A 25,889-nucleotide genomic window follows, 5' to 3' on the forward strand; every position below is an offset into this window, starting at 1 on the left:
CACTTATGGAGAGTGACATAATCATCAGAGATGATCATGTAACCCCCTTTTATAGAAATTGGGTCTGGTTAACCTTGGAAACCTGGAACGAGGGTTTTGGGGCAGGTTCGGGAGCAGAGGCTGGGGCAAACCCAGTGTGTGCTGTGTGAATGAGGAGAGGGCAGCCACCCAGGTCAGGTGCCTCCTGGGGACAGGGAGATAAAAAAGCACTCAGAGAAAAGGTTTAGAGCCACAAAGCATCTCAAAGGTCTTTAGATAGTGTGCTGTGATGTAAACCCCCATCTCCCCTACGAGGGTGCCTGCAAATCCTACTATGGAAACAACTGCTATCATATGAAGGAATGGATAAACACTTTGAGTTCTGCTCCCAAGTTGGTGCAAGACAGAAATAGAGGCTGTTCCCACAAATGCTGGGGCCAGAGGACAAGGGACAGCTGATGTCTAGCACCAGTAGGTGGGCCATGGAGTCACCCATTCGAGACGTAGCCTAAGGGACCCTGAAGACATTCCTTGGGAGGAGACAGGGTGATGGATGTGAGGTGATGGCAGACACGGATATCCTTCGGGCAGGGCTGGCACAAACCAAAGGCGAACTGACCCATAAACCACCAATGCCAGCGCCTGCTTGTATCCCCGTTCTATCCATGTGGGGGGGGTCTGCTTTTTTTTAACGTTTTAATTTTATTTTTGTTTCATTTTCTTTAAGTTTATTTATTTATTTTGAGAAAGAAAGAGACAGCGTAAGTGGGGAAGGGGCAGAGAAGGGCAGAAAGAGAGAATCCCAAGCAGGCTCTGTGCTGATGGCACAGAGCCCAATGCAGGCCTCAGACTCACGAAGTAGTGAGATCATAACCTGAGCCAAACCAAGAGCTTGACACTTAACTGACTGAGCCACCCAGGGGCCACTATGCAGGGGGGGGGGGGGGCGGTCTTTGATTCCCACAAGCCAGCAGGGACACCGGGAGGGCAGGAAACCCAACGGGACAACGACTCGAAAGGAAGTTTTGTCATGGAAAAATAAATAATAGTAGGCTTTCACATCACTCAGTGCTCTGGAAATCCTGTTTGCCCTGTATTTTATTTTATTTTATTTTATTTTATTTTATTTTATTTTATTTATTTTATTTATTTTATTTATTTTATTTTATTTTATTTTATTTTATTTTATTTTATTTTATTTTATTTTATTTTATTTTATTTTATTATTTTCGCCCTGTATTTTAAATGTAATTTCACTAAAAAAGAAAACCTAAGCTAGATAAAGGGAATCGAGATTCCCCCCAGGGGAAGAAGGCTTCCCCTGCTCGCACCCAGCCACCACTCCATTCCGCAACTCTGAGGTCTGTGTGCTCTGTGCTCGCCACTCAGATGGAAGGCGGTGATTAAAGCCAGCCTGACCAACACTGCTGCTCAAATTAAACTCCTTAAAAAAGCACAACATTTTCAATAAAAGAGGCCGAGCCCAGCATGCCTTAGTCATTACTGTAGTACTTTTCTTCCAGAAAGATTAACAAATATGAAATAGAGGGCTGAGAAATTTTGATCAAGCAAAGTGTTTTAAAGGGTTTTATTTCCTCCCTCTTTCATTAAAATCGCACCGCTGCGATTCTATTCTATATATAACATAGATATACACATGCATGCTGTGTCGCTTCTACCCAATGAGGACAATAGGACCCTCCCTGGGAACTAATATCTTCTTTAGGATCTGCTGGGGAAAAGCAACACATATAAAAATATAAATGAAAATGGCCCAGCTATAACTATATAAAAATGAGTGCTTATTTCCATTGCTAGGGTAGCAGCTTTGAACTTGGGAACACAAGAGAAATATACTTATTAGCTCAAAGAAAGCAGATCTGGATTTGGGGATGTGAGTTAGGGGAGGCCAGCAAAAGGAGTGTGGAAGCCCCCTCCAAACGGCTGAGGCCCAGAAGAACTGACCACAGTGCCTTAGTTCCTCCCCAATACTTCCCTTCTCTTAGGCTCAGTGAGGGGAGGGAAGGGGAGAGGAGAGGGAAGGGGGAAGGGGAAGAGAAAACAAAGAGGCAGGGAAGAGAAGGGGAGGGAAGAGAAGAGAAGGGAAGGGGAAGGGAGGGGAGGGAAGGGAAGGGAAGGGAAGGGAAGGGAAGGGAAGGGAAAACAAAGAGGCAGGGAAGAGAAAGGGAGGGAAGGGAAGGAAAGGGGAAGGGAAGGGAAGGGAAGGGAAGGGAATGGGGAAGGGGATGGGGATGGGGATGGGGAAGGGGAAGGGGAAGGGGAAGGGGAGGGAAGAAAGAGGCCAGCAGGGGAGAGAGAAAAAAGCAAAGAGCAGGAAGAAAAGCAAAAGGTCGCAGGTGCCTTTGGTCACAAGGAGAGAAACCAGTTAACACAAGCCTAAGAGACAAAGAGTGACAGACTATAGGGACAGAGTGAGATTCATGGAAATAAATGTGCTTGGAAAGGCCTAAGGGAAGTTCTGACACAAAGACCTCAAATACCTCCAGAAACGTAGGCCTCCCCGTTTCTTCCTGCTCCCATCCCCTCCTCCTGCACCCTCTTCTCCTGCTCTGTTCCCCTCTCTCTGTAGCTCAGTGCCCTCACCTCTCAGCCCACGCAGCTGGACATGACCCGTGGTAGGCAGATATCCCACACACCAGGGATGTCTGTGTGCAGAAGCCAGCTGGCCATCTCTGAATCCCGGGGCTGAGAATCTGGCCAGGCCCCTGGGCCCATCTCAGTCCAGTGCCAGCAGAAAGGGGTTACATCATGCACATGTGGGCCAGAGCCCAAGCCCAGAGGGGAGGGATTTCAGGGAGGGGTGGGCTCCTGGGCTAGAGGGATTACCCTAAAGGTGAGGAGAGGGGGTGCTGTGGAAAATGAGAAAGGAAGACCAGAGATTGGCGCCTCTCCCAACCCGAGTTTGAAAGGACAAAATACCGCAAGGGGAAATTTGTTCTACAAGGACGTGTGCTGAGGTGTGTGTCATGAAACCTTCTGGAATCCCTCCCTCCTCATCTATCTCACTCAATAGCTACTGAACAGGAACATCCTGTTGGACGCCCTCTTTGTTCCAGGGAGACCCTAACGAAGAATGAGTCACGGGTGAAGTGTTTTCCTGGCAAAAACCTGCCTTTCGTGCAGTCTCCTCCCCACACCCACCCCAGGCTCCCAAGCCCACCCTGCGGCCCTCTGGCTGCTCTCCCGAAGTCCACCTCCCTTCTGTCAACACCCTCCTCCTAACTGTTCTTTTCCAGCTAGGTTCCTCACCCAAGAGGTGAGTAGGATCTGATTACCAACTCCACACCACCGTTCTCTCCTATGATATCTCAAAATTTTGTTTTCATTTAGCTTACTCCAAAACAAAGCATGCAAAAGATACAGACATAGAAGACCAAGGAATCAGGGCTCTGCGCTGCTATCCTCACACCTGCTCACATCAGCTTGCATGAAGCAGCTGGTTTTCCACTCGGAGGATCACCCCTTCAATACTTTAAAACCAGTTCTCTTGTTCATTCAGCCACTCATTTCACCCACACTAACTGGTACGTCTTCTAGATACCAGATGGTGTGCTAGATGCTGAATACAGCCATGAGCAGGACAAACACAAGTTTCTTTAGAAAAAATTTTTTAAAAATTTGTTAATGTTTATTTATTTTTGAGAGAGAAAGAGCATGAGTGGGGGAGGGGCAGAGAGAGAGAGAGAGAGAGAGAGAGAGAGAGGAGACAGGATCTGAAGCGGGTTCTGTGCTGACAACAGAGAACCTGATGTGGGGCTTCCAGCCCACGAGCTTCGAGATCATGACTTGAGCCAAAGTCAGACACTCAACTGACTGAGCTCCCCAGGTGCCCCAGAACAAACACAAGTTTCTACTGTCAGAGAACACTGAGGACTTGCAAGGACACCAGAAGTTGGCAGGGCAGCTCTCTTCCAAGGCCTCTCCCCTTGGCTTGTAGATTACCGCCTTCTCCCTGTGTCCTCACACGGTCTTCCCTCATCTGTGTCTGTGTCCTCATCGCCTCTTCTTATGAGGATACCAGTCATAATGGGTTAGGGCCCACCCAACGACCTCATTTTAGCTTAAGTACCTCTTTAAAGGCCCTGTCTCCAAATACAGTCACATTCTGGAAGTTAGGGCCCACGGTTCAGCCCCTAAGAGCCTATTACTTGCTGGCCAGGTACCCAATTCTGGAAAGAGTGTTCCAGAAAGAACGCAGCTGGAGAAGAGCAAGTGTGATCACGAAGGATCCAGTATGTCAGGTTAAGTGTTTTCTTTAGACCTTACCTGAAAGGGAAAGCTGAGATCCCGGAAGAGTTTCAGCCAGAAGAAGGACGTGACAAACGGCATGCTAGAAAGATCCTTCCCGTCTGTGGTGGAAAATGAATTAAAGGAACAAGGGTGGATGCTGCCGGCAGTCCAGGCGGCAGATGGAGGTGACTCTAGGTTTGGGTCGCTGCGAGGACGTGAATGCCAGCTGAAAGGACAAAATACAGATGAAGAGGCAGAACAGAGCCCTGGGAAGCACTGATCTTGCAGGACTGCAGAGAGAGGCCAGCAAGGGCCAACCAGGAAGTCGAGAGCAATCTGGGGGTGGGGGGTGGGGTGGGGACCAGAGTGGGTGGTCAGCAAGGGAGGATGGCCAAACAGGTAGGGGCAGAGGGCAGCTGTGGGGATTATTAACTGTCTTGGGGCCACGGTGCCCTGGGTCAGAGCAGTTGCAAGGGAGGGTAGGACTGGAGGCATGATTCCACAGGAAGAGGACGTATATCGTATATTAATTCTCATCGGAGACGTGCTACATTCATAAGCCGTCCCATCCCTAGGCCTCAAAACTGATGCCATTCCAGGCCGACTTAATCAAACAACCCTAATGGGCACACGACCTGGACTATATTACAGCCAATGTTCAGAGATTTGAGGCTCTAATCGCAGCTTCAAACCTATTGTACTGGAACTGGTTCCGTTCACACATTTCGAAAAACGATCACCATCTCTACTATAAAGTCATTAAGAGGCTATATAAGCATCAACCTTTTAAGTTAAAGATTGAAAGTTTAAATCTCCCCTTAATGATATGCCACCACTAGATACATCAACTTGATTTATCACTCTGATCAGTAATCATTAACGCTATTTACCATATTTCAACCAAAAATCTTGCAAAATTTATATCCATGAAATCCAGAACCCAAGTCAGCAGTTGCACCGAAACAAACCAACCCTTGAGAAAAGGAAAGAAGGAAAATCTATCCTCCTCTTTCATTACAACAATAATAGGATTACCTATTGTTATTCTAATTATTAGTTATTCTGTTATTCTAATGCTCCTGGCTTGTTCAGGCTAAAGGACAGAGTCACAAATGGGAGGCTAGGGAGCCCAGTGGAATTTTTTTAAATGTTTATTTATTTTTGAGAGAAAGAGAGAGTGCGAGCTGGGGAGAGGCAGAGAGAGAGGGAGACACGATCCGAAGCAGGCTCCGGGCTCCAAGCTGTCAGCACAGAGCCCGACACGGGACTCGAACCCACGAACCATGAGATCATGACCTGAGCTGGAATCGGATGCTTAAATGAGTGAGCCACCCAGGAGCCCCCCCACCGAACGGAAATTTGAGTGAATTTCCGTTCACTCAAAGAACGGAATTCTTTGAGTGGAAAAAGCTTTCAACACACTTAAATGATGTTGGCAAAGAGCCAGTAGAGAAGGAACTTTGGACCCCAAGGAAGCCAGAGGGGACACTGAATTTGGGGAAGAGAAGATCCAACTGCCCCGTTTCAACACAAAAGGAGGAGGAGGAGGAAGGGGACCAAGCGGAAGCTCTAATCAGAGCGACGGACCCCCAGCGAGGTGGGGTATGCAGTAGAGGGATATTTCATGCAGGTCGTCAATGTAAGTGGAATGGATGAATCCATGAGGGATGTACTTGATGGAATGTACATCCACGGCCATGTGGTCTCTAGACCAGCAGACAGGAACCATCCCCTTAGCATACAGAAGTAGGCCATTGAGCTGCTCACAAGCAAGCCAAACTTTTTCTCCAGAACATTTTGAACTAACTATAAAAGCTGGAGGAGGCTGACTAGGTCCCTAAAGCTGCAAAATCACAGAGCATGTAGGAACTGTCGCCTGGGCCTGGATAATTTTAAAGGCCACTATCATGAGCAAAAACAACAGGCAGGACTTCCTTGGAGCGGGTCTTCTCTCCTCCCTCCACCCTCCCTCCGCTTTCCTCCCTCCCCTCCCGGCCTCGGGCTGCCCTCAACACCACTTGCAGGTCCTGGATCTGACTACAACGGGACACCCCTACCCTGTGGGCCCTGGGGTCCAGAATAAAGCCCACTAGAATAACTAGACCGTTGAGTTTCAAATTAAATCTCCCCCATAGGCCCTTCTTCTCCAGTTACTGGGCTCATTAGAGCTCAGATAATGGAACATCTCCTCCCACTAATGGCCCATGAGAAGTGAAGGACAGAAACCAGCCCCTCTACAATGTCACTACAGAGAAACGGAGAGAAAAAGGTCACTGACTATGGCCCCAAAGTTTTTAGTGTTTTGGAAGAACTTTCTCCTGACCATGGGAGATCTGGAGCATGAAGAATGGATTTGCCAGGGCGTGGTGGTTGTAAACAGAATAGACATTCATTTGTGCATCCTTGGGACTAAGCCAGAGTTCTGGAATTTGTCATTCCAGAAGGTTCCATGGCTGATCTCATGGGTAGGGAGGGGACACGTGTGATCGATGGAGCCAGAAGAGGCTTTTAGAAGCTGTGGGGGCTGCTTGTCAGGAAAAGGGAAGACTGCTCGCCACAGCCTGGTTTGTGCTGATTTGTCCCACGTGAACCACAGGGTCTGAGCAAGGACTCCGTCTACAGGGACGGGGAAGGATTTGACAGTGACCGTGTAACTGGGATATGGACGTTCACCAAGATGCTGTGAGCATTCAGCCATGTGTGCCAAACAGACTCCTATGCGTCTGCAGCTGCTAGAAAGTGGTGAATGTTCTGGGCTTGGAGTACTCGCTAACCAGGGCTCCGCCATGACCTCTGCCAGGGGCCATGAGAAAACGGAACACCCCCTATTGTCCACCAGTCTGACCCCGAGCCCCAGCCCCCTCCAATCATGTTTCATGGCTTAGAAATCAGCTGATTTTAAGAAAGTGCTATCTGATAAAGCAAAGGAATTACATTCCAGGCCCAAGAGAGCCATGAGCAGCCCCTAACTGCATGTGGACTGCCAAGATTTCCCCGAAAGGACAGCAGCAGAGAGGTTCTTACCACAAACGAGAAGTGTTATCAAGTGCCTTACACACATAAGGCGGATCGTCTCTAACTGGTCCCTCGAAAGTCACTCACACTAAAACAAATGGAAACAAAGAGACCCACGGTTGCGGGCCTTCCCGACCCACCAGGCTGGGAATCATTTCGTGCAGGCGGTGATGTCAGCAAGGGAATGGGGACCCCCTAGAACAAGTTACCCTTTAGTCCCTGAAGGTCTGTGGGTCTGAGGTACAGGCTCCTGTCTGGGGCACAAGCAACGCAATGACCCAGCTCAGTCTCCTCCCTCCTAGTGTCCCATCCATCACAAAACCTGCACAGGGAGGAAAGGGGATGTGTGGGGTGTGGGGGCTGCTAGTGGGACACGGAAGTTTCACAGCCTATGGCCTTGGCCAGCTCTGTCGCACGCTGGGGGACACAGAGCATCACCACGGAAACCAGAGGAAACACAAGTAGGGCTCAGGAGGCCCCCGGGACTCGGAGAGCTCTCCTACTGAGATACCCCAGCAGACCCCTTTACCGCCCACCAGGCAGGGAAAGGGGGGTCACCAAGAGGAAACTCTGCAAAGACTTCCCGCTCCTGCACCCTGGCCCCCCAACTCACACTCTCCGGGTCCCCGTGGCCTCCTACTCCCTCTTCTCCCAAGTCCCTGGGCCCCGTCACTCATCTTAGAGGAAGTGACCGATTGATAAATCATCCGTAAGACAATATGGAAAGGCTACTATTTGCTGGGCACCATTTTGGGGTCGGGCACTGCTTTCCTTCCCAGATGACTTCACTCTATGCCCAAGAAAGCCCAGTGACGTAGGCACTGCCGTCACCTTGCAGATGACGAGACTGAGGTTCCGAGAAGTCAAGCAGTCCCAACTCGCTGCTGGCATGTTTAAACCCCGCCATCTGGCCTCTGAGCTTTCACGCCTACCTTTTTCGCTTCAATTTGCAGGAGCACTTGAGAGCTGACGTCAGATACTCAGGAGGAGGGCACCGCTTAGCCGGAAGTCTTAACCATTACTGATGGTTCTGCACAGGGCTCCTAGATAGATAGGAAGAGAACCTGTGTGGACCCCCTCACGCCCTCCCTCACCAGGCTATCACGGGCGTCCCCTGTCGCTCACTGGGGTGGGTGGGGGTGTGAGGGGACTCCTCCTAATCTCCCACTTCATTCTTTCTTGTGATTCCTTTCCCAGGGCCCCGGGTGCTTTGAAGTACTTGCCATTACCATTTTGGCGGGTGGGTTTCCCGTCTTCTTTGAAACCGAGGGTTTAGACCATGATATTTGAGGGGGAGGACTGTTAAGAAGCCTTCCAGGAGAATGAATGGCCAGGCCTCCACCCACATGCCTGGCTAGGTCAGCAGGAAGCAGCTGTCCCTGGTTCCAGATGCTGACCCACTCTGTAGGGATCCAGAGACGTTCTGGAGAATTGTTCCAGCCAAACTGGGTTCCTCCCGTTTATTTACTAGAGTGTCTGCCTTTGGATGCTGTCTTTCTTGATTGGGTGTGCCATCACATAGCCAGACGTGAGCACTGACCTCTCCTGGTCTCCAGACCCACAGCCACGCGAGGGGTGGCCCAGCCTGAGACAGGGGGCCATGCTGCAGGTGATACGTACCCTATCTCCCTGCTCACACATCCAGAGGTGCTGGAGGAGACAGAGGGGGGTCTGTTTGTGCTGTGGGAAAAGTCTGGACAGGTCATAAGGAGAGCTTCTGCCCATCAAGAGTGTGTGACCTCAAGCCTCAGTTTCCCACTTGCAGAATGAGGAGGTCGGACCAGGTCGGTGGGTTCAAGCTGTGCTCTGAGGAGCCCCAGGATTCTGCCTCATTGCACCGCTACCCGGACCGGGAGACCCCGCATGAACTGCACCGGGCGTGAGACTCAGTGCCCTGAAGGGTGGGGAAGGTGAGCGTGGGGGAGGGGAAGGAATCAAGCAGCCCCACTTTGCTCTCTGCTACACACGAGTTTCAGGAAGGTTCTGTGGCTCTGCAATGTCTGACATTTATCGGGCTGGATACTCTCGAGGTCCCTCTGACCCAGGGGTCGGGGGTGCCGTGCCTGCGGGAGGCCCCTGATCTGCTCATTCTACCCCCATTCAGCTGCCATAGAGCCAAAAGAGCCTGGGGGAGGGGGCAAATGGCTGGCCTGGAGGGAGGCGACCCGATTTCACCGACTGAAACAGTTCTGTGACTCCTAAGTGCCTCATGTTGAAATCAGGAGACATCACAGAGGTATCTCCTGTTCGGACAGCGCACCCTGCCCCGTATCACACGGCCGGGCTGGGCTGAGCCAGGCTGGACCCGGGTGGGGGGCTGCCCAGCGGGACCCACACTGTGCATCTGTCGCTCAGAACCGCAGCCCCCTTGCTCTGCCCCTTTGTGAGCTAAACAGGACAAGTGGACAGGAAGGCGCCCAGCACCTCCTCACCCCGTCCACCAACATCTGTCCCCTAGGGGTCCCAGCCCCCAGCAGGGAGGGACAGGGACCGGAGTTCCTGAAGCAAGGCCCGGGGTTCTGCTACGCGTCTCCACCTTGTGAGACAGCTCCCAGTGGCACAGCCTTGCAGACGTCACCCTGAAAAGCTGATTTGAGAAAGCAAACTCAATGACAACAGTATCCAATTGAGACCGCAGAGGGAGTTTAACAGGCAGAATGTAATTACTGAGCCTGGAACGGGTCCAAGACGTGGCGTTCCCACGGAGGCCACGGGGACTCAGCACTAGCAGAAGGGGGCACCGCCAGCAGCCCATCCCAGACATCTCCGCAGAGCCTGGGATGTGGCACCCAGGCCTTCTCCCTCATGCTCCCCTCCAGCTCTATCGCGGGACCTTCTCCCCGGGTTCCCAGGGCAAGGCTGCCTATAATGGCACCTTCTGAACTCCCAGAGCAGAGCGTGGGGCACACGAGGTGCCTGGACCCAGAGCATGACCTGATGGGGAGCACCTTCAGCATCATTCTCCTCCTAGGTCCTCAATGCGCTTGACTTCGAGGAAGGGATTCAGAAGCAGCTGCCCACGGGGCCACGGAAACAGCTGAGGGTCTAGATTCTGGCAGAGCCTCTCCTGGCCAATGTCAAGACTGTCTCTTCTTGTCCAGTCCTCCGCCCTCTGCTTAACTATCCTTGCCTGCCAGTGGGGAACAAGGGGGCTGTTCGTTTCACAACCAATAGGCAGGTCCTACATGCCTCCCATGTGGAGCCGCTCTGGATTCCCTGGTGAGTTCTGCCTGCCCCAGGGGGACACGCGCCGGGGGTGACAAGGGACTGAACACAACCTACCGAAATGCAGGTGAGACTGTGATCCGGGCCAGTCTGAATGAGGACCAGGGGAGCCCGGGAGGGGGCATGATTGCCTCAGAAGACGGCACAATTGAGGTGGCCTTGGAGCTGGGATTCTGGCAGATCATTAACAATTGGCAGACGGTCCTCCGGGTTGGGCTGGCAACACTTCTCAGCACTTCCAAGGCAGAAGAGCTTGTCTGCAGTCAGGAGCTGGGTGGTGCTGGACCATATGCTGCCAGCACACTGATGGGGGTCAGGGGCTTAGATGCATCCATGCCTCGCCCTCCCCCGGTGCCCCAGATCCAGCTCTGGTTCATTCTCCTGTCCCTTCTAAACCTCCCCGCTACGCACTGCTTTCCCTTTGCCACTGCAGCAGCAGCAGCATCCCACCCGAGGCACATTTTCAACAGATGCCAGAGAAGACGATGCCTTTCTACCACCTGAATTCAACACTTTTCAACTCACAGCCAGCCTTGTTGTATCTACAACTACCCCCACCCTCCAAACTCCCCCCTCAGACATCGTATCATCTCATCCATAAATACTCCAGAAGGTTTCTCAGTAAGACCAGAGTTTGTTTTTTTAGCACAAATCCACAAAACCAGAACCATTCCTTTCAAAAACGATATCAATTCCCGATGAATATCAGATATCCAGTCAGTGATCCCGCAGTCTGGATTTTGTTGATCGCATCCCCAAGATGTCCCTTAATATGTTTCTCTGTCCTTTGACATTCCTGCGAGTTCATATGTAGATCGAGAGGCTTAATCCAATTCAAGCATGATTGTTTTTGGCCAGAAACACCCAAAGTGGCGGTGTTCTTTCCATGAGGAGGTATATGGTTATCTACCTGGTTAGCTCTTCTTGGGATATTATTAGGCACTGGGGCCAGATCCATTCATCCGTGAGAGGCTGGCACACGGTGATGTTCTAATTCTACAGCTCCTTCTTCAGTTATTAGCCAGAAGGCTTCTAAAAGGAGACACTTCATATGGGAAAAGCAGAAGGAGTGCTTGAGAACGCTGGATATTTTCCTTTCTTAGACACGTTTCCCAAAGAATGAACTCCTCCAAAAGTGGCCAGGGAGTGTCTTACTTTTAGTATTGTGACAAAGGCCTGGAGTTGAACATATCTGATGTATTTTAAGCCATTGCGATCAATCCCCTGCAGTTATTACCCTAATTGATGTTTGCATTGTCTCGTCTTCGGCCGGTAGGAACCACTTTGGCTCCTGTGTCCACTTTGATGGTATCCTTGCTTTCTGATGTGACAGGTTCCAGGCTCATCTTGTACATTCATCTCACTCCTGCTTATTTCAATAGAAGGTCCCCTGACCCCAGCCTCCAATCTGTGTCTTCACTGCAGCTAGATGAATCTTTCCTTAAATTAATTTTAGCTCTGCTGCTGTTCTTGGGAGGCAATGTGCTACAGGGAACAGACAGGAGCTTTGGAACTGGGGGAAAGTGAGTTTGGAACTGGCCACATCAGTTACCGGCTGCACCACCCTGAGCTGGTAATACCATCTAGCTGAGCCTCGGTTGCCTCATTGGTAAAACTAGGAATAATATTTTCTTGCCTTACAGGACTCTGGCGAAGGGTAAATAAACGTAAAGTACCTGGCACAGAATCTGGTGACTAGAAAGCATATCAATGTCCCTTCCTTTTCTTCTTGTCCTTTTGAAGAAACATCAATGGCTTCTAATGTCCACCCCATTGTGGAGACTTTCAAGCCCCCTTCAGTCTGACCCGCCTTATCTGCCAGACCTTGTTGCTGTGACTGTTCTCCCGAACTACCTGCCATTCTGGTCCCACCAGCCTGCTGTCACCACTCACCAGAGCCACTAATGCCCTCAACCTTTATTTACACGGCCTCCTGTATCTTAAATGCCCCCATGCCCTTTCATTTATTCAAATCCTACCTGCCTGTGAAGACCCAGCTCAGATCCCTCTACTTCCCCAGCCCCTCCAAGCCTCACATTCTTCCCAACCCTTGAAAGGCTGCCTGCCCACGCAAGTCTCACTGGGGGGCTACATCTATTAGAGCCATTTTCACCCACCACCTACAGACTTGGACAGAATACACTTCAAGAACGGTTCTTTCTGCAGCTAAACTGGTCTGCACGCAGATCCCCGGGTACATTATCTATGTGTGTGACTGTGACCATAGCAAAGACGCTAAGTTGCGTATGCGTACATGGGTGCGCACGTGTTTGTGTGTACACATGCATATATGTGTGTCTGAGTATGTGCACACACATGCCTGTGTGCACATGTGACCAACACCCTTCAGGAAGCCAGTGTCCTGGCCTGTCCTCTCTGACTCAGAATCACTCAGAGTCCCGGAGGCTCTGCCCCACCCTCAGACTTCAGCCAGGACGTGGGAGGACAACTGGACCCTGATTACAGAGATCCAGTGATGATCTCCTCGGGGACTTGGTTTTCTGAACCAGATGTGACCCCCATCCGGAACATGGAGGAGAGCCATAAATGACTAGGGAAAGTTGCCCTGTCCAGACCTGACAGCCGGGTCCCAAACCAAAGATGATCTCAGTGCAGAACTTTTCCGTGAAAGAGCCATCCTACAGAGCAGTGATGAGTCAGGACACTTGGCGAGATGGCCTCTGCTCCCCAGGCAGGATTACCCCAACTGCCCCAGTGTGCCACAAAATCGGAGGGGGCTACATGACATGTGATGTCCACCTCCCTCCCTGGACCCTAGCGTCTGTCTCAGGCTGGTGCCCACAGGCAGATGGCGATCACTGCTGTGTAGGGGCAGGAGACAAAACGGAGCTGCAAGGGAAGTGGAAAAACCCCACCCGGGCTTTCTTGGGTCTTTAGGGTCTAAAACTCCTGCTTCTTCCCTCAGAAGGCATCACTCAGATAAAAGAGATCTAGCCAAAGCAGTGTTCCAGGCTCAGCTTTAAAAATCAAGAGCCCTAAAAGTGGAATTTCCCGGGGTGATAGGAGGGACAACTATGAAGAGGGGTTGGGCAGCATCCCAACGGGAAGACGGCTTCTGGAAGGATGACAGGGGCCCGTCAGCACAGGAATGGCTACATTTCAAGTGGCCACCTGTCCGCTCTGAACCCAACCCACCTCTTGTGGTCCGGGAGCCATCAGGAAGACATCCTGGGCTGATGTGCCCCCAGGGGACGAAGGAAGTGGGCAGAATCCCTGGGGCTGGTAGCTCTGTGCCCAGCGGCATCGGAGAAGCAGGCTGCAGCATGGCTGGAGCAGAAATGAGACAACCCCGAATTATTCTGGAAGAAAGTGGCCTTTGGAATGAGTGTGGATGGGGTGTGCTCTTTCCACCAACTGAGTGTAAATGGGGTCTCAGGTGGTTTTATGGGGTGTTAAAGGCACGGTGTCACCCTCCCGACACTACTCTGGGGGAGCATGTGAGGACATCTGGGGGGGCAGCAGAGTTTGGCTCGCAGGTGTTCACTGATTAACGGAAGCCACGCGGGGGTAAAGGCTCTTTGGAGCCGGCTGATGTGCGCCCCCGCTCTGATCTCAACCCCACTTCCAGGGCTTTGTGGGGGTGGAGAGCAGGGGGAGGAGGTTCCCAGCGAGGGACACGGCTCCGCTAATCACCACGTGCCATCACATAATCACATTTAATAGCAGCGCACAAAGCACCAGGTTGCATCTGAACATCAAACATCGGCTTGAAAATGCAGCCCCCCTTTCCTTCACGGGCTCGTCACAGCAGCAGCATCTGGGGGCGTGACGATGCGGCCCTGCCCCAGCTGCCAGCGCCCCCCGAGAGGCCCTGCACCCAACCCTGTGTGCCCCTCGGAGCAGGGAGGTTTGCCCGCGCCCACCCTCCTGGGGACGGCCTGATTGAGGCCGCGGCTGGCGCATGCGCCTTTCGAACCTCCTGTGACTGCTATTTCTAACATATAAATAGAACGTGCTTTTGGTGCAGCTTTCTGGATCAGGTCATGTGCGCAGGCTCTCTCCCCCCACGGCTCACCCTACACAGGCTGTTCGATGGGGGCCACTGAGAAGAGTCGGGGGCGCCCCTGGGCCAGGCCTCCCAGAGGCTCTGGACTCAGAGCCCTCCCCCCTGCTGTCAGCCTGGGAAATCCAAGCTCAGAACCGGCGGCAGCGTAGGGCCCTCCTGCTGGGGTGCCCGCAAACCCTTTATTGTCAGCTTGCTTTCTTATTTCAGTCGTCTTTAAATGTGCCAAAGCTCCCCGCACCCCCACCCCCGCATTGCTTCTCTGCACTTATCCACGGGAATGGAGCTCACAGTTACGGAGCTCACTGCCTGCCCCCCGCCGCCCACCCCGGGGCAGGTGCACAGAACCCCAGAAAGAACCAGGCGCCCTTTATATTCTTAGGCAGCTCTCTTCAACCTTATTTCTTCCTGGTTCTTATTTTTTTCAGCCTAGTCTCCCTTCGTTTTTCAGGCTCCGTCAGAGGGATGAGTTCCATGAAACCCCCCATTAGCATTTTATTTTCCTCATAGACATCCCTTTCCTTTTCACTCAGTGCCCATTGGGTGCAAAGCCCCGGACAGGGGGCCCCAAGGATCTGTACTGAGCACAGCAGATGGTGGGGCCTCACGACGACCTTCGTGGTCATTAATATTAAATTAAGGATTAATATTAAAATTTATATTAAATTAATATTAAAAAGTATATTTTATGACTCTGTTGGTACAAAGATGAATACATGAATAGCATATATGACAGCATTTTCTTCAACCTAAAAGTTCATCTGTTTCTTCCGATTTTAAAAGAAGTGAAAATTAAACCTTATCTGGGGCCCCTGAAGGTGTCCTGGATCACAGACACTGAGCCTGACGGATCCTGCAGCCCCAGCAGACCGGTGGCACCTGCTTCAGGGACCCCACGTCTGGTTTACAGCTGAAGCAGCACACGGAATGTTCTGGGCAGCTATTAGAAACCCCGCAGCCCAAGGGCACTCAAAGCACATCAGAACCTCGGGATGGGACCCAGACCAGCTGTACTTTTTAAAAGCTCCCCAAGTGATTAAAATGTGAGGTCAAGGTTGTATGTAAATCAACGGTCCTCAGCCCTACCTGCCCAACAGAATTACTGAGGAGCTTTTTTTTTTTTTAAACAACCCAGAAAGAAGGTCCTGGGCACCACTGTTTTTAAAGCCCCAGGTGATCCTAAGGGCGATGGGTTGAGAGTGGTGGGTCCAGGGTCTGCTGGGCCTCCACCTCGGCCTGTCCTGTCCACCCCTGTGGGATCACTGTCCCCGGCCTTCTGTCATGTGGTTTCTGCCAGACCTGCCTCTGGGCTGAGACACAGAAGGTTAAAGAAGGCAGGGTCAAGGTGGGGGGGGGGGGGTGAGAGAGAGAGAGGGGGTGAGAGGCTGGAAGGGGTGAGGTAGAGGGGCTGCTCTGTGACCAGGCCCCCAGGTGCTACTGCCCCTCCGAAGAGCCCCACTCCCAGGTGACACCTCTGAGGCACTAGTCTTGGGCTTCTTGATGAGGAGCCTGAGGACAGGGTGGGACTCAGACGCCCAGGAGCAGGCTGGAATGCGGAGACAGCAGGGTGGGGGGCAAGGAGAGACGCCTAAGGGGGAAACGCACCTGTGTGATAGTTCAAGGACCCCTCAGGGTGTCAGCGTGTACCCCCGGCTGGCGCCCAAGGTGAATATGGGCGTGTACTTCACTCATCCGTGCGGGAGCCTCAGCAAGGAGGGCTGTACAGAGCATGAGATCATCACTCTGAACCCCAAGTCCGGTGCAGCCGCCGGACTAGAGACGTCTCCTCTAGAACATGGACCCCTCGAGAGCAGGCACTTGGTCTTTCTTTTTAAAAAGAGGAAAAGAAAAGAAAAGAAAAACAAGAAAAAGAAAAATTGTGTTAAAATACACATAACATAAAATTTACTATTTTAACCGTTTTGAAGTCCAGCACCATTAACTACATTCCCACTGCTGTGCCGCCATCACCACCATCTATCTCCAGAAGTTTCTCATCTTCCCAAACTGAAACTCTGCCCCCATTAAACACAAACTCCGTGTTCTCCCATCCCCAAGCCCCTGGAAGCCACCTGTCTCTGTGAACGTGACTATCAGTACCTCATGTGAGTGGGATCATACAGTGTTCGTCTGTTTGTGCCTGGATTATTTCACTTAGCGTCTGTCCCCAGCATCCATCCATGTGGCGGCACGTGACAGGGTTTCCTTCTTCTTTAAGGCTGAATAATATTGCACTGTGTGTATAAATCGCCCTTTGTTTCTCCATGGGACTTTGTCTCTTTTGTCCACCGCTATCTCACAGCACCTAGAACCTTGCTGGCATTTCGGGCGTGTGCAAACAAGTGTTGAAAGAATGGTTTAAGTGAAATAATCCACTTAAATTTTTTTTAATGAAAAAAAAATGTGTATTCATTTTTGAGAGAGACAGAGAGAGCACAAGCAAGGGAGAAGGAGAGAGAGAGGGAGACACAGAATCTGAAACAGGCTCCAGGCTCCAAGCTGTCAGCACAGAGCCTGACGCGGGGCTCGAACTCGGAAACGGCAAGATCATGACCTGAGCCAAAGTTGGAGGCTTAACCAACTGAGCCACCCAGGCGCCCAGCTGGCGTTTTAAATAGGTCGTTTCTCATCATACTAGAGAGCGCCCTCTCCACTTCCCCTCGGAACAAATTCCAGGAGATTCGGGTTATTCTCCCTGAAGGTGGTCAGCTGGCACCCCGGGGCCGTGTCTCTCGGCCCGTTTTCTGTGCACAGACCCAGGCCCCGAGATGGTGCCACCGTCTGAGGGCATCAGCTCCAACGCGGAGGGAAGCCGCGGGCTGGTGAGATCTTATTTAGGAGGCTAGCAGGAGGCAGCGCAGGAAAGGCTGTTATGTCTTTCCACAGAACATTCCAGAACCTTTAACCCTCCGCTGGAGCTTCGTGGCCCAGAGTTTGATGGGGGCCGCTCTATCTTTTCCTGTCAGATTTAGACAGCTCAGCACGGCGCCCTTTCGACATGAAGTAATAATTGTCAGAGCGGGTCAGGGCTTCACCAGCTGAGAAAACACCAGAGTGACCCTCGAAAGGAAGGCCGAATTGGGACACAGCCCATTAGCGGGTCAGAGAAGCTCCCCCGCTGACATTTGCGTTGACGCTCCCTCATCCAGAAATCTGACGTGGGAGACACCCTCTGTGCAGTCACCTTGACGGGGGCACGTGCGAGCTGTCCCTCAGAGTGGCGCTCAGCAGACCGTCTTAAATGCCACGGTAAAAAAACAAAAGAAGGCATCTCACGGTTATTTTTGCCTTAATACAAAAGGAATAAATAACCATAGAAATGGAGAAAACCACACAGATGGATTCAGTCCTCTGGGATTTCACCCCAAAAGGTGAGAGCTGCTCCCACTTTAGCACAGAGTCCTCCAGTATTTGTCGATGCCTATATACGTATATACGCATGTGTATGTAGGGTGGGTATACACCTGTGGAAGCGTGTGCACATGCGTGTATGTGTCTGAGCACGCGTATGGGTGTATATGCATGTGCGCATGTGTGTATACATACGCCTACGTATGTGTATATGATGTATTGCGTATATATGTGTATATGTACGTGTTTGTATGTGTGCGTATGTGTATACATGTATGTGTGCACATGCCTGTATACAAGCATGTGTGTCCATCTGTGCATATGTGTACAGATGTGTCTGTGTGTATATGTATATGCATGCAGTGGTATTTTTATGAACAAACACTTTGTGACAAAAGTCAATCACCAGTATAAAAAAAGAGGCTTATGAGACCAAATACATTTTAATATCTAAAGTTTCAAAAATGTTTGTAGACATTTTTCATATTTTTGTACCTGTAGCATTTCCAAATTGGGTTCCACAAAACAAATGCATGCATTAAAATAAAAGCTAGGGGGGTGGTGCCTGGGGGGCTCAGTCATTTGGGTGTCTGACTTTGGCTCAGGTCATGATCTCATGGTTTGTGAGTTGGAGCCCCAGGTCGGGCTCTGTGCTCACAGCTCGGAGCCCGGAGCCTGCTTTGGATTCTGTGTGTCATTCTCTCTCTGCTCCTCCCCCACTTGTACTCCGTCAAAAATAAATAAATGTAAAAAAAAATTTTTTTTTTAATTTAAAATAAAAGCTGGGACGTGCTACAGAGTGCAGCAGGAGAAGCAGGGAGGCAAAAAAAAACCCCTCAAAACCCAGAACCAGGAACATGGTTGCTAAACATGGTCTAACCAGCACTGTCGACCACAGGCCACTTTCCTTCTCAAGAACACCGATACATGCTGATCTACATAATAAGGAGAATCATATTTTCTCACACCCTTCCTGAAGCCAGTGCACAAATCCTTTCTAATCCTTTTGGGTCTGAGGGGAGGCCAGTCCAGCACCGCTGGGGGAATCCTGAGAGCAAAAAGGATGAGGAAAGTGGCAGACGAGTATTTGTCGGCTGTGATCCGACATAGCTCAGCAATAACTTCGCTACGCCTTCTTCCCAACCCCTCCTGGGTGAGGGATGAGGCGGCTGACGGGGAAGGAGCTAAAGCCCTCGGTTCTCTCGTATGTGAGGTGACTATCCCGGCCCCTCCGATTTCTCACTCTCTTATTCTAACCAAACAATGGGAAAGGGTAGGAGGGGGGTTGACAGGCAGGAGGAGGAAGGAGAAGAAGTTCAGGAATCTTTTTCTGTTAGACGAACACCTTTGCTCTTTCTCTCTCTCTCTTTTAATAAAATTAGGGTACCGTTTTAATAAAAACAGGGTACCATTTGCTTTTGTAACTTGTTTTTTTTCACTTAAGGTATTGTGAAAACTTTTTTAAAAAAGGAATTAAAACAGTGTTTTAAAACATAATATTAGGGGCATTCGAGTGGCTCAGTCGATTGAGCGTCCGACTTCGGCTCAGGTCATGATCTCACCGTCCGTGGGTTCAAGCCCCGCATGGTGCTCTGTGCTGACGGCTCAGGGCCTGGAACCTGCCTCGGATTCTGTGTCTCCCTCTCTGCCCCTCCCCTGCTCGCACTCTGTCTCTCTCAATCTCAAAAATAAAGAAACAGTATTAAAAACCACATAATGTTACATTACTCCATGTAATTTTACCTTGTGGATAAATACCACAATCTTTACCCCGTATGCCCGTTACTGATTTCCTGTCAGTCAGTACTTCAGTATACCCTGGCCAGACCCCAGCATTTCCCCTTTGTAGCGAGGGTAATGCTAAGCTTTGCCAGTAGAGGGCGTGAGAGGGACACTGCAGAAGGAGGTCAGCCTCTCTTCCTCATTCAGCAAGTGAAGCTGGGTTCCAGCCCGGTGCACAGGCCCCCCGGAAGTGTGCTCCAGGACTCACATGGGCAGCAGTGGCCCCTCTGCACCCACCTAGCAGTCCCTGCTCACCTGCATCCTGGAGGATGACCTGGGGACATGGGCCAGCTCTGACCGGAGCTACCAGCGAATTTCCGTACCATCCGGTGCTCCCCAACCACATCTGTTCAATGAAAGGTGAACCCCCTTCCAAGCCCTTTTTAGGGGGCCTCCCCCAACCCTAGGACACCCTTGAGAGTTCTTGTTCCATCTTCATTCCATCTTTACTCTTCTATCACTAACTTCCCTTGCTCAAATTATTGTGTGGTTTCTGTCTCCTGATTGGACCCAGACTGAAACAACCCAGCAAGCACCATGCTTTAAGCACTATTTTTGAAGCATTTTAATTTGCAGTTGGGCACAAGGAAAGGACAGTGTGAGAGACGTGTCTGTTCAAACAGCAAATGTGTACTGAGCAGATCTACTATATCTACTATGAACAACTGGGCCGCAGACATGGGTGGTTAGAGAAGAGTAACATTTACTAACCCTGGGTTATGAGAACTCACTCACTGTCACAACAGCCGGTGGGCAGGCAGGGTGACAGGCGAGAACGAGACACACGTGGGTGAAGTCACTGCTCCAGGGCCCACGGCTGGTGTGGAATTCACGCCTGGCCATATGCCTCTGCCCACGCCTCCTGCTGCCCAAGATGGGACAAATGTGATTGTTCAGACTTCTTTGTCTGTGAGTACGGGAGTTCTAGACAGAACAGAGAGAGAAAAAATAGAATTTGGGGCAGAGGACATGAAAGACTCAGAGAATTTAGAAACAGATCCCATGAGGCAAAATGAGAAGATGGTGATTCTGGAAAGTTCTGTGGCCATGTTTGTCGATTCTACTCAGATAAGGAGTGGCAGTTCTCCCTGAAGAGATAGAGAGAGAGACGGGGGACAGCCCACTCTGTGCAGGACAGGGACCCTGCAACCTCATTATTAAGATAGTCTTGATTTTATTTATTTATTTTTTTTTTCCAACGTTTATTTATTTTTGGGACAGACAGAGACAGAGCATGAACAGGGGAAGGGCAGAGAGAGAGGGAGACACAGAATCGGAAACAGGCTCCAGGCTCCGAGCCATCAGCCCAGAGCCTGACGCGGGGCTCGAACTCACGGACCGCGAGATCGTGACCTGGCTGAAGTCGGACGCTTAACCGACTGCGCCACCCAGGCGCCCCAAGATAGTCTTGATTTTAGGGGCACCTGGGTGGCTCAGTCAGCTGAGTGTCTGACTTTGGCTCAGGTCATGATCTCGCGGTTCATGGATTCAAGCTCCGCATTGGGTTCTGTGCTGATGGCTCGGAGCCTGGAGCCTGTTTTGGATTCTATGTTCACCCTCTCTCTCTGCCCCTCCCCCACTCACACTCTCTCTCTCTGTCTCTCTCTCTCGAAAAATAAACGTTAAAAAATTTTAATAAAAAAAATAAAAAAGACAGTCTTGATTTTGTATTTTTCTACCCTTTTCAATGTATACTGTAAAGTGAATGACCTGATGTAAGTTAGCCTTTATGCTTTTGCGTGACCCTTCAGGTAAACACCTTCGCACCTCAGCAATAACGTCCTCATTCTGCACTTGGGGGACACGGCCTGCTGTATCCCAGGGGCAACTCGATTTTCCTGTGACTAGGCCAGTTTCTAGCAGAAAAGAGACAAACCCTGGCCATGGCTAGTTTTTCTGCTTGGAGAAGGTAAGGCTGGGCCTGGAGGAAGGGGAGAGAAAACTCTCGTGGAAATTAAGCAGGAACAGAGGGGAAACCAAGGCGAGATCAGAGAATGGAGGCCACCGCTGCCTCCACTGACTCCACCCCCTGGGGCCATTTCAACCTCACGGAGCAGCAGGTGGAGACCCGGACACCCTCAGATGGACAGAGAGAAGCCCTCGCTTTCTAATGAAGACGAGACTGAGCTGAACAAGGCTAGGTTCCTCAGGCACCAGGGCACATTTGTCGGCTGAGGCTGCCATAACAAAGCACCAGCTTCATCAGGGAACCTACAGTCTCACAGTTCTGGAAGCCTAAGGCCAAGATCAAGGTGTGGGCAGGGCTGGGTCCCTCTGCGAGCAGGGAGGGAATCCCGTCCAAGAGTCTCTGGCGGTGTGCTGGCAACCCCCCGGGGTTCCTTGACCTGCAGGTCCCCACCTGCGTGGTCACATGGCCTTCTCCCCCAGTGCGTGTCTGTCTCCCAATTTTACCATTCTTATAAGGACATCAGTCATGGAGAATTAGGGCTCACTCTAATGACCTCACATTAACTTGATGACCTCTGTAAAGATCTTACCTCCAAATCAGGCCACATTCTGAGGTACCCCGGGAGTTAGGACTTTGGCATAGGACTTAGGGCACAATTCAGTCCCTCACAAGGGGCACACCAGTGGACCCGTCACCACTGTTACATAGAACACAAGGACTTATGCTATGAGGGGGGTCAATATTAGCAAGAAAGGGGTGCGCTGGCCTTGCTGGTGCTCTCGTTGGAAAATTCTGGGTCCAGAAATGGGACTTCCCCAGTTGTGTACACAGGATGGTGTGAGGTTGGGGCTGGAAACTTCTGAGAGGCAGATGGAAGGAGTGAGAAGGAGCCCCAGGAAGGCACATGGTGCACGGGGGAAAGAAGCCAAGGAGAGCTTTGAGGAGTGGATTGCACCTTCTCTGGGCTCTGTGTGTGTTTGTAATTGGTCAGTCGCACTCTGGCCCGTATAAAAGCATTATTGCCCCAGAACGCTCATCCCTCCACTGTCCACTCCTCCTCTGTGGGAACACCTGGGACCTGGGGGGGACAGCAGTGGAGAGCAGTGGTCTCCAAGCTTTGTAGATCAAGCACCCCGCCATTTGCAAATGCCTGGTGAGCACTTCCATATTGTATATTTACTTATAAATTAAATATATTCACTACTGCACTGATGATGGTGCCCACGTTAGCAAACATGCACCCAAGAGAAATGCCTACAGGATGAGGTAAAAATAAATGCAGATGAACATTCCGGCACTGTCTTCCTGCATTCCGACGGGCCATCCTGACCTCACCCCCACCGCAAGATGCAGGGTCCCAATTCGGAAATCACTAGTTTCCAAGCCATACTGATCCTGCACGAGACTCGGTCCACCCGTGGTTGTTCTTGTCATGTCATGGCCAGCTTTTCATTTCCTTTCAGGAGTCTGTGTTGGACCCCTATGATGCGGACCCAGGGTCGAGAAGGTTGGTGAGAAAGCTCTCTCAATTACAGTCTTGGGCACAGCTTCCTAGTGTAGAGCACAGCCATTTGAACACCTGCTTTGTCGGCTTTGCAAAGACTAAATGAGAAAATGCACACGAGTCACTTAAAAAAATAACCACTGTAAAATGGCTGTTCAATAATGGTGGTTGTCTATTATTATTGCTATCATTACCAACCACAGGGCAATTGGGAATCTGGATTGGAATGGCCATCTAGAAGAAGGGACATCACTCCAGCTAATGCCCTTATCCCTGATCTGACTTAAACCATGAGCTACGCAATAAGATTTGAGCCACAGAAAATGTCTTATTTCTTGGACAGCAGAGATTTAAGGAAAAATACCCTGGGGTGAGCTCTTACCCCAAGGGTTGGCTAGGTGGGGCAGAAAAGTTAATTGCCCCAGTATCCATTTTCCCCTTCCTCCTTCTAATAACAGAACCCCTTGAATTTGGCTGCGCACATGGCATCCCAGTTAGAAATTACATTTCCTAGGTTCTCGTGCGCATGGTTATGACCGGAGGGTTAAATTTTGGCCAACAGACTGTGGGCAGAAGTTATTTGTTCAAGTGACAGGTTATTGTCATAAAGAAGTTCTCTGCCCTCCATTTCCTCCTGTTCTGGCTTAGTCTGGACTGGAAGGCAGAGGCCATGGAATGAGTCAAATTCGACCCCTCGGTCACAGACAGCAAGCTCAGGGACTGGTTGAGCAATGGCGGATGAGGCCCTGGAGCCCCTGATGGCCTTGTGGAGCAGAGCTCCCTGAGTACCTGTGTCCCGTCTGGGCTTCTGTGTGGGAGAGAGCTGCGATTTCACCTTCCTTGAGCCCCTGTTGCCTGGGCTCTTGTGTTACAGCATCTGTCACGTGTCCTAACTAGTCGTGTGCCGTCATAGTGAAAACTCAATCACGCGGCCCTGTGTTAGCACTTGGGTGGCAGGCGGGCAGAAAGCCACGTTGAGGCTGGAGAGCCACGGAGCTGCATTACTTATGTGGCGGAATACCTGGCAAATCAGTTGCCTTCAATAACTCGGAGAGTGGACCAGGCACCTAGACAGCCTGGAGTTCTAGGAAAACCAGTTCTTAAAATGGGTGTGGGGCACCCGGGCGGCTCAGTCGGTTGAGCATCTGACTTCACCTCGGGTCACAATGTCACGGTTTGTGATCGAGCCCCGTGTCAGGCTCTATGCTGATAGCATGGAGCCCGCTTCAGATCCTCTCTCTCTCTCTGTGTCTCTCTCTCTGTCCCTCCTGCGTGCTCTCTCTCTGTCTCAAAATAAATACATAAACATTTTAAAAATTTTTAAAAAGAAAAGAAAAGAAAGCCATGTTAAAAGGAGAGAGAGAGGCAGTGTAAATCGTTCAATAAAAGAGGATCCAGGGGCGAGCTGAAGGGTGCTGTCCAAGAGAGACTTTTGAACAGACTGTGTGCCTGTGGAATGAACCGGAAGCAGACAGACTGAAAGTATACGGGGGTCGTTAAGTTTGGGGTGGGGGGCAACAGTGTCATCGTTGGTTCCCTAAAGAAGCCCTGAGATCCTCCGCCCGCAGTGGCAGTGGGAGACTCCTCAGTCTGGCTCACGACTGCGTCTTGGGTGATGAGGAACACAGAGACAAGGGAAATCTTCCATCTCCAAATCTCCTTACCGCTTGTAACCCACCGACAGACACCTGGAACACGTAGAGCGTGAGCTTCCTGGAGGAACTCACAGCTGCCTTGCTGCCTTACTTTTCCTGTTTCACTAAAGACTAAAAGTAACCTTATTCTAACAGCAGCTGGCCCTCAAGGTCCTGAAAGCCTTGCTTGCAAATTCCTCAGAGACTTACGCTCTCCCTAACCTCCCCCCCCCCCCAACTTAAGGGTATATAATCAGCCACTCCTTGCAGCCCCAGGGCAGCTCTTTGTGCCCATGGGACCTGTCCCTGGGTTTTAATAAAATCACCTTTTCGCACCAAAGACGTCTCAAGAATTCTTTCTCAGCTGTTTGCTCACAAACCCCATCATTGGGCATGTGTGCCACCATCTTTGCTAACATCCTCACTCGTGGGTATGACACGATATCTGAGCCGACCTTGAACATATCCCATCCCAAACTTAGAAGTCTTGGTTCCTCCTGGCAGGATTTAGTTTTAGATATTTAGACACTCCATTTGGGTTCCAGTGGCGTTCATCATCTCCAAGCCTCTTTATTGGACAAAACCAGGAAATACGTCTCTTTTTAAAGATAAAATATATGAGATCATACTAACACTTCCAACTCTGATTCAGGACTATGGGGTTTTTATTTAACTCCTTAGGTGGATATCTGTACATCCTTCCTTCCATACCAAATAGTCCCATCCACAGGGTGCCTGGGTGGCTCAGTTGGTTAAGCACCTGACTTCGGCTCAGGTCATGATCTCATTGTGAACTTGAGCCCCACATCAGGCTCTCAGCTGTCAGCACCGGAGCCAGCTTTAGGTCCTTTGTTCCCTGCCTCTCACTGCCTCTCCCCTGCTTGCACTCTCTTTCTCAAAAATAAATAAAATCCTTTAAAAAAAAAAAAAGTCCCATCCTCAATGACACCAACAAAACAACTCATGTTCTCTACTCCACAGTATACACACAATAGTCTCAGAATAAAAATGCCTGACACTATCACAAACAAGAGAACTGGTGACTATAGTTTTAAAAAATGTTTTACGGTCCTTTTGTTCTCAGAATACAGCCCAGCTTGGGAGGCAGAGTTCCAGGATCACATTCCACAGTCACCGGAATGTTTATGCCACCGGTTCAATACCCAGTCCAGGTCACTGGTTTCCTTTCCCTCTTTTATTTAACTCAGTAAGTAC

The 25,889-nt window shown here is 50.6% G+C and overlaps 2 long non-coding RNA genes across 4 annotated transcripts in view; both read right to left on the reverse strand.

The window, feature by feature from the left end:
• Nucleotides 1-12,997, reverse strand: part of LOC123590605 — a 35,558-nt gene extending 22,561 nt beyond the window's left edge. The window contains exons 1-3 of one of the 3 annotated variants that reach the window (XR_006708869.1): nucleotides 10,528-12,997; nucleotides 8,178-8,288; nucleotides 4,267-4,456 (exon numbers count right to left, since the gene is read on the reverse strand). This is a non-coding gene — a long non-coding RNA (uncharacterized LOC123590605). Of the gene's footprint in view, nucleotides 1-4,266; nucleotides 4,457-8,177; nucleotides 8,641-10,527 lie in introns of those variants that run through there. The other 2 variants (XR_006708867.1, XR_006708868.1) reach the window with 2 other exon arrangements.
• A 42-nt stretch (nucleotides 12,998-13,039) lies between these two features.
• Nucleotides 13,040-16,938, reverse strand: LOC123590564. Its single transcript, XR_006708848.1, has 3 exons — nucleotides 16,595-16,938; nucleotides 16,100-16,321; nucleotides 13,040-13,758 (listed from the first exon to the last, which is right to left on the reverse strand). It is a non-coding gene; the product is annotated as an uncharacterized LOC123590564 (long non-coding RNA).
• Between the last annotated feature and the right edge of the window lie 8,951 nt (nucleotides 16,939-25,889).

Source organism: Leopardus geoffroyi, chromosome B4 (genome assembly GCF_018350155.1).
Source record: "Leopardus geoffroyi isolate Oge1 chromosome B4, O.geoffroyi_Oge1_pat1.0, whole genome shotgun sequence".
NCBI classification, from domain to species: domain Eukaryota; kingdom Metazoa; phylum Chordata; class Mammalia; order Carnivora; family Felidae; genus Leopardus; species Leopardus geoffroyi.